Raw genomic sequence first — 9,326 nt, forward strand, 5'->3', positions numbered from 1 at the left:
GGGCCTCTGCCTTCCTTAGCAGACACCTGTCTTTCAAAACCGAGACACAAGTGACAGGACAAGATGAAACAGCATCAAGTTAGGTCAGGGAGGTTTGGATTGGATGTTAGGGAAAACCTCTTCATAGGAAGGGTTGTGAAGCATTGGAACAAGCTGCCTGAGGAAGTGGTGGTCATGATTCCTGGAGGTATTTAAAAGATATGTAAGTATGTCACGTGAGAACATGGTTTAGTGGTGTACTTGGCAGTGCTGGGTTTGTGGTTGTACTTGGTCATTGTGGTCTTTTCCAACCTAAATGATTATGATTCTATGGTCCGGGCTCAGACTTTCCAAAGGAAAATGCAAGAACCCGCATAGTGGCTGCATATGGAATAACACTGCCTAGGGAGGAAGCTTCCATTCTAAACCTCCTGTAATTAAGGATCAGGGTATAATTTTGATCATTAAGGCTTTGCTTCTTTACAAAAATGCTTTTGCTGCAAATGCCACACAAAATATCATGTGCGGTAATCTCTGTCCTTAAAAATGTCCAATCTTCTCTGAAATTCATGCTAAGCATTTATCACCAGCTATCTATATTTATTTTTAATATTACTGCTCTCCAGTTTCCTCAAGTGTATGTATGTGCTTGGGTTATGAAAATAAATCATTTATATTTGCCTTCTTTACCCTGTCCATCTTCTGTGTTCCAGCCGTATCTCGTCCTTTCCCAGCCAGGCATTTTTACTATGGCTTGCACATAACCACCTCTATACTTCTAAGGCTTCTCCAGTGCCATCTGTTTTTGCTGAGTTTTATTTGGGGTGAGACAAACCGAACATGACACTCCATGTGAAGGCCTAGTCTAACATTATACAGTGAATGAAGATAGAATGTTTCATTGTATATAGTATCTCTTGTCCATGCCTTTAACTTTTATATGATCTACTCATGTAATAACCCACGGAAGTATTGGACTTACAAAAGTAAATGGATAGATAATTATGACAAACTAATGTGTATGTAGTTCAGATAATTCCTTCCAGTGCACAGTGCACTGCCTATACTGAATTTCACTGGGGACCACGATGCCAATGCAGCTAAGAGTTCTGGTGACTCAGGGCCCAGTACAAATTTCTCTGGATATCATTCTTTCCTACATATATAATACATATTTTTAACTACATAGAATTTTATGTTCCTAAGTTTTCTCCATTATTAGAATTACACTTCAGTTTTTGTCTTTTTTATCAGTCACCTCACCATAACTCATCTCACAGTTATTTAGTTTACACTCGGTAGTCTTTCAGACTGTTTTTTTCCCAAAGGTTTTGTAATGTAGTCTATAAAGTGCATATCAAGTATTTTTCAACTTAAATATTGCAACAGATGTTTCTCTGTAAATTGGGATATTCAAATAGTCTGAGATGCAGACTTTGCTCTGTAGAATAGCCACACTGATTTGACATATTTTCAGATTGTTTTATGACTGTTTTTTATCATCCTCATTTAGAGCTATTTTTGAAGGAGTATTTCTTTTGCTTGAATAAAATTTGAACTATTGGGATTTTCCCACAGGAATTTATTGTACTGAGACACAAGAGAAGGCAACAGAAATTTAGTCTGTTAGGATAGAAGAGACTTACTGTGATGCTGTATAGCCTTTGTACTCCTGAACTATAAATATCCTTGAAATGAAAAGGCTTTCTCTGTGATTATTATTAATTGATTTACCATTACACATAGATAATGTATATTTACATATATATATGTACCATATACATTCATCACACAATCTTCAAAACCTTCACTTACATCAGCAAATAGAATTCCCCACACCAAAGTCAAAATAATATGGTCACAGAGCCAACAGAGGTGGACAGCAACATGTGCTCCACACCTTGTCCCTTCACCACTTCGCGACAAGAAAGGTTCCCCATTACTTTTGGAAGTGGGCTGGAACTGGCAAGGTGCATAGATGTTCACAGACTGCCCTTCATGGTTTGAGCTGATGCCAAGAGATATGGATGAATTTCAGGGAGCTCTAAATACCCCAAGCAATATCTGTGAGGAAGTGTACTATTTCCTTTTCCTATATGCTCTTTCAGAAAGACTTTTTTCCCCTCCAAAAGGTTTGCAATGACATAAGCATTTCTCTCCTGAGAAGGAAGAGGGTGAGGAATACAGTGTTTGGGGGTAAAATAGCAAAATGCTGAGATATAAACCCGTTTTTTGGCATGATGTACAAACAAAGGAAAATGCTTCTGGAGGCATGTACCTCTGGAAATGCAGTTACTTCTATCAAGTTCCTGTCTCAAAAAGTTACAGCTAGACATTTATGTACCTTTGCAAGACTATGACCCACTGTTCGGAAAAGCAGATTGATTGATTCCCTTTTCTTTCCAAAGTTTTTTTCACTTCTTGATAAGAATAGGGGGAAAAAAGGAATTAATACATATGTACTTTTATATTCCCATATATTCCAAATGTACCTGTATAATCCTTTTAAGAGGCTACTAAAGGCAAAACAGTATTTTGCAAAAGTTAGAATATAATTTAGAACTAATAAATATCTGCTCATCTAGCCACACAGGCAGGTGTCCACTTTTGTGCAAAGTGCTCCTGATTTCCATGTAGTTACACATGAATTAGTTGCTGGTATAAAAGGACTGAGCTTTAAATGCTTATGTTCACATTATGGAATTATTTTTAATTATTAAAATAACTATTAAATATTCTATTAATTTTTTAATGGATGAGTGATAAATATGAAAGTGGAAATTGCATTACCAACACTGATTTCCTTGTAGAAGAGCAAGAATAAAATGTTCTGCTCTCATGATCACCGAGCAATTAGAAAAGAGGCATTTGTACAAATAAACATGACTCTTGTAAGCTTACTCATGTGAGGTGAAAAGGCTGTGTATGGAATTGAATACAATATCATTCCTGTGTTAGAAAGTACTCCTGTAAGTAAGGTAACAATAAATTCTAGTGTTTCAGTCTTATTGTCCATTCCTACTGAATTTGTACATGAAATGAAGACTTGCTGTCCCATTTCCATGCTACATTTGAAAATTAAGAAAAATGTGAAGTCCAAAGAGGCTTCAATTATGTTGATGCTTGTATGATGTAGACTGCTCAGACACGAACAGAGGAGAAGGAACTCCAAACACTTTGGTCACTTGAATTGCACCTCTAAATAAAAGGTGCCATTTCTATTTTGCAAATCCTAAACTGAGACTTGGATCTTAAAAATACACCTTAAAAAAAGCATTTGAAAACAGACTTCTAAGCATATCAGTGTTGTTCTGCTCGATGGTGCATAGCTTAATCATTTTTCAAAATGACTTAAACATTTGAGATCAAAGTCCTTTCTGTACTTTTGTGTTGTTTCCACTTATAAGCATTGTTTTAGAGCAGTCACATACAAGAATTCTAATGATTTAATCAGTTACATACACATACAGAGTCCAAGTTACAATGCAACTTTGCTTTACATAGGCTGTGGGAGCTACACCAGGAGACAAGGAAGGAGGCCCACTAGAGGTCTCCCAAACTGTGTAAAAGAACACTATCCACTTCTGGCACCTGCTAGCTCATTTGGGTCTTGATGGGCTTCCAAAGTCAGCATGTAAAATGTGGGGTGTTGAGATCACTTATGCCTCGTAACGTGTTTGCCAGACTTCAACATGGACTACACCCAGGCCTGGAAGGGCAGCAGTTGCCAGTCTGAAAGTCAGTGTTTCCCCATGGGATATGTAGGAGTGTTCTGGGTGCAAAGGTCTCTCTCTCAAAGCATTCACTTTCTTCTGCATGCTTTCAGAGTAGAATCTCCTGTCATTTTACACCCCCGTTCAGATGCACCTCAGTATGCAAATGCCTTGCGCTCTTAGGCACACACTTGAGCAAGTGCCGAGATGAGACGCTTGCTCAGGTACTCGTGAATGTTTACCTATTTAAGTCTATGTGTGTGATGACTTTGGTTATTCATGTCAGAAGTAAGGTTTCTGGCTCCTTTTTAATTAGATGACATCCCTTATTGATCACTAACATCTTTGGTTCGATCAACATGCATGAAATCCTGTTATGATCACAACTGAAGATGGCACATCTCTGTGTTAGCTCTAAAGAACTATGGAATTCTGGATAATTTGGTCTTCCTGCCTGTCTTCCTTTCACTGAGCATTGCAAAATACAAATATGCAATCAGAATACAAATTTTGGTTAGTATTTCTAAGCATTACTCACCCCTGCTGTTTGAAAAAGTAATATGCATCATGTAGATACAAAGTTGCAAGCTCTATACCCACATTCAGTAAAATTAGGGGTAAACTATATCCAAAACACATATAGATATAAACATTATTTCAAACACTGATAAAACCCACTTACAACATTACAAGCTTTTTTTTCATACTGAAATAATTCTAAGCTATTTATATACAAATATTTAATGGCTTTGAAACTGCTCTTCAGAGAAATGAAACTCAGCTGAGAGTATTTATGGCACAGCAGCATAGTTTTGCTACCAATATTTGCAATTTATCTAGAACATAACAGCCTGAATGCAGATTGCCTTTCAAATAGTGATACTAAGATCTGTCACATTTATTTGAATGGAATATTTATATCTATTGAGTTTGAAGTAGAAAAATACCATGTCTTGATTTACTTTATGTTGTAAGCATTTTATGGTTATGTTATTTAGAATAGTATTGATACTAAGAATTTTGGTTGTTGAACATGTTTAATTGAACCAGATTTTTTTGTATAGCTGTTGCACTTCAGCTTTAGTCTTCTGGTGTTTTAGTCCACACAGAGCAGGAGTAATGCTGAGACAATTACATAGCTATGAGCCTTCATTTAAGTACAAATTCAGCAGAAGAGAACAGGAGTTGTATTGACGACATCAGCTTCCAAACAGCATTGTTTAAAGGCTAAACTCAGATTACAGTTTAATTGGTTAATGAGATCCATCTAAGAAGATATGGCAAACAAGTCCATAGGTTAGAGAACATCAGGAATCTAACAGGAGTAGAGTAATAGTGAACTGAAGAGCAGGAACAACCACCCAGGAATGATGAGGCACTGGAGCAAAATTTCTACTACATATCTGTCCTCCCTAACCCTGACTCAGCAGTTTACATTTCCTCTCATTTGTCCCTTTCCTGTCTCTTCCCTAGTCTTCTTCTCTTTCACCTCCTCCTTTTCATCCTTCTCAATTGATTAGTTACTACTTCTACTGTGCTCATTATTTAATTAAAGTATTGTCCTCCTAATCCTACCTCTCCACACTTGATTTAAGTACTATCTTTCCTAATCCACCTCCTTGCCTTCGTAACTGGTCCACTGATACTCCCTACCACTGAGATTTCCTCTTTGGAGTTTGCCCTGTTTTATTTCTTGTCAATCTCCAGGCCAGATTTGCTTACCACAGCAAACCCTTTTTTCCGCATGTTCATCTCACAGAATGACTTTTCCACACCATTACTCAGGCCTTCATTGCATTGATTTGTTCAACATAGGCTAGTGGAGTGAATCAGTTGGTGCTGCAGACCCAGCACCCACACCATGCATATATTGGAGAAGATCTTTCAGTATGCTTCCATAAGAAAGTTCTTATTCTGCAAGACAGCTGTGAGATGATAATCACTGGTAAAAGTCTCAAAAGGTGTCTTTCTTATCAAAACTAAACTCCAGTGTAAACATACATGCTATTTTGTCTGTCCCAACTGTTATGACACTTTTCCCAGATCTCTCTTATTTTAACTTACAGTACATACATCTCCTTATTGGTGGAGTATCTGCCTCTGAACAGCTTTCCTTTTCCACATTGCACACAGTCAACCAGAGAGAACGTGTTCTAACAATTCACCTGAGTCTAGGCTTTGGCATCATCTACAGAAGCACACCAGAGTTCTATTTAGGCCATCTGGAGCTTTTCTAGAGAAGAGATGAAGAGCTTCCAAGGAACTGATCTGTAATATTTAAGAATGTACAGATCAGATGCAAAGTTTAATTTTCCAAGTTTCTTACAATTGATTAATTTATGTAAAAAAAAAAAGAAAAAAGGCATCAGGCACATGTTCAAAGTAGTTGATATCACTTCCTAAAACATGAACTCATCAGAAATTTTTTTAAAAGCTTTAACATGGGAGACACACAAAATTATAAACACTGAGTTTCTCATCAGTTGCTTCATTCACCGAACTATCTAAGTTATTTTGGCAGAAATAAAGTTCAAAATGGAACATGGAGGCTTTCATCCCATGTATTTTTCCAAGGTCAGAAACAGTAAAAGTGTTTTAAAATATCAGGTCACTTTAGTAAAAAGAACAGTCCTTATATTTTCAGAACTTTAAAGAAGATCTAATTTAACTCCTCCGTTCATTAATATGTTTTAAAAGCAGATACAGATTCTACAGGATTTTTTTCCCATAAGATAGATTGTTATTGCTAAGGACTGAGCAGCTTAATTCTACCAGTTTTTTTTCTACCCCTTCCTACATAAATATAGGTAGACTTTCTGCATAGTATAAAATATTAGAATAATCTCAGATACTGAAGCGCAGTTAAATTTTTACTTAGATACACTGGAAAAGAACATAGAGTAAAGCCTACTTTAGTATTATTATTTTAAATCATACATTAGTTTTTGTATCTGGAAATTCAGGTAATGCTGCAGCAACTGGACTGCCAGCTGGACAAGAAGAATATACAAATGATGCATTATTCGTATCAATAAATTCTCATTGTTATTTTCTTGCCAATTCACTGAATGGAAACACACTACAAAGGAAAATAATTTTAAGGCTTTTTGCAGTAATTTTTCAAAGCTATCCCACAACTAACCACTGGAGTTCATGTCATCCAGTTAAGAATGCACAATATTCCAGAGTATTGCCAACATTTTTCTTTATTGATCAAACAGTAGCATCAGTCTCTCATTCCCACAGCATCATAAAAAAATAAGAACTTCAGCTTCACAGCCATGTGGATCACAGATCATCCCATAAAATATGTTTAGGTTGACAGTAGGTCTTTGAACTACTTATTTCATATCATGTTTCTAATACTGTTGTATGTTATGCCCTGTCACAATCCATTTTGAAAAGAATAGCACTCCATTAATGTTCAAATTTATAAAAAAATACTCTTTTCTCCTTAGACTATAATCTATGTCTAGCTAGGTATTTAGAGTGGACATAAAGAGTGATACTAGTGCTCCTTCAGCATGCTGGTTACCGTCAATAGCCCAAAATTTAACATTTAACAGGAGTTGGAGGAACTGAAGATGCTGAGGTTGTCAGCATCTTTTTGGATGGAACTCAGTACCTCACAGGATCATGCCTCCCCTCCAAATGCTTATCAGCAATGCCCAGAATGAATGGTGTGAATAGGGGTGGACCTGAAGCAGCTCTTAATCAATGCAAAATATGAATGTTAGTACAAGAACATATTTTGAAAATGTAAACCAGTTTTGAGATGATAGTTCTTAATTTACACAAGGGCTCCTGATCAAAATGGATTTGTAGGACCAGATTCCTAGTCCTGCCCACTACACTATTGGATGAGAGCCTAAAAACTCTTCTGCACAAGGAGTCCTATCACACACATAAAAAGAGTAAGCCTGAATAAAGCAAATATGACTTGATCCTTTGTAGCTCAACACATTTCTGCTCAATCCTGTGAACCACTGAACTGAGTAATGTTAATTCCATTATATTCATTAAAAAATCAAAAACAAAGCTAAGAAAGAGTGCTCAGTCCTTCATGTAATTGGAAATTAATGAGAAAGATAGTTCAATAGTGGATTCCCTGCATTCAATTCAGCTGTCCTGTTTACAGCCTGATCAAAATCTGTTTTGATCTTTTTTTGATGCAGAAAATAATGAGAGCTCTATTTTCAGTGCCACACCTGGTCATGAACAGCTAAGTCAAACTAAAACAGAATGATCACTGAGAGGGGGTAAAGCTACAGAAGCTGAGTTACTATCTTTTTGGTTGTCCAGTTTGTATTCCCCTCTTCAGTTTTCAAAACTCTGGCATTTCTATTTGTTTCTACCCATTTTATTGTTAATTGCTTGTGTACTTATTGTTACCTACAAAAATATTTTGTCACATAAAATTAGTTGTTATGGCTGTATATTTCAAGCAGAAAAGTTTTGTGTACAGTAAGTTTTAACAAGTGATTATAGTAATAGCTTGCTTGTGCCTGTTGTGTATCTTATGAAAGCAGAAGGAATTTTACTTTGGCAAAGACAGCAGATAATTGCCAATAGACTGTCCTTTTTTATTCTGTTGTAATGCAGCAGAATTCTGCTTATTGAAAGATAAATCAGTGCTGGTTTTGTAGTGGAGTCTAGTTATTATTTTAAGGGCATTGTAAATCTCTTCTACCAAATTTATAGTCATGGACCATATTTATTCTTCCAGCAATTTCCAGAAAAGCTGTTTGTGAGGATAATTCAATCAAACTGGGACTACTCTAGCCACTGAAAGGTGATCATTCAGTCACCATGCCCTGTCACCCCACAAACTATTGGCCATCAAATATCCTTGTACTCACAAATACCAAGTTATTTTAAATGTACTTTTAACATCTACAGTTTCAGTTACAAGTAATATATGGCTCTAAGGTAACTCAAAGAAATTAATGCTAATTGAATAGATGAGAAGAATGTTATTCATTACACAGACTAATTCAAAACTGCTAATGCAGTTATCAGATGGAAGTCAGATTTGTTGTATCAGTTAATTCCTATATGAATATTATGGTACTAAGAATAGCTGCTACATGTTGAGACAGTGGAAAACTCTAAATGCTTTTTGCAAACCTGTTCCATTTCTTTTTCCAAGGTTGTTAGCTTTGATTTGTAGTTCTTTATCTTATACTGAGTGAATTTTTTTCATGCAGGACCAAGTGCATTAATAGCTTAGGGCAATATTATGAGTTATTTTAGGTAAATCTGCCCATAGAACAATGTTTACAGCTGCTAAGTAATACCATTTTGGTTCTCAAGGTTATTAAATCAGGTTCTAACTTGTAAGGACACTATGCAAAGAAAATAAGCAATATAATAAACTATATAATATTTTGGAAATTAATAAGTTTAAGAATCTGTCAAGTATTCAGTGTATAAAATAAACATTCATGCCTCACTTTGCAGATGTGAACTTGTTCATTTTAATGTATAGCAGATTACAACATCCAGAAGGAAAAAAGGAAAAAAAAAAACCCAAAGCCTTCCAGCAACACATTCCCTTTTCTGTAGTCATTCATCACTCATCTCTGGTATATCAGAGAGAGAAAGCAAAGGGAATAAAGTATAAGAATCACCAAG

Source organism: Corvus kubaryi, unplaced genomic scaffold (genome assembly GCF_017639235.1).
Source record: "Corvus kubaryi isolate FWS band 111438036 unplaced genomic scaffold, C.kubaryi_AGA036_p1.0 71, whole genome shotgun sequence".
Classification (NCBI taxonomy): domain Eukaryota; kingdom Metazoa; phylum Chordata; class Aves; order Passeriformes; family Corvidae; genus Corvus; species Corvus kubaryi.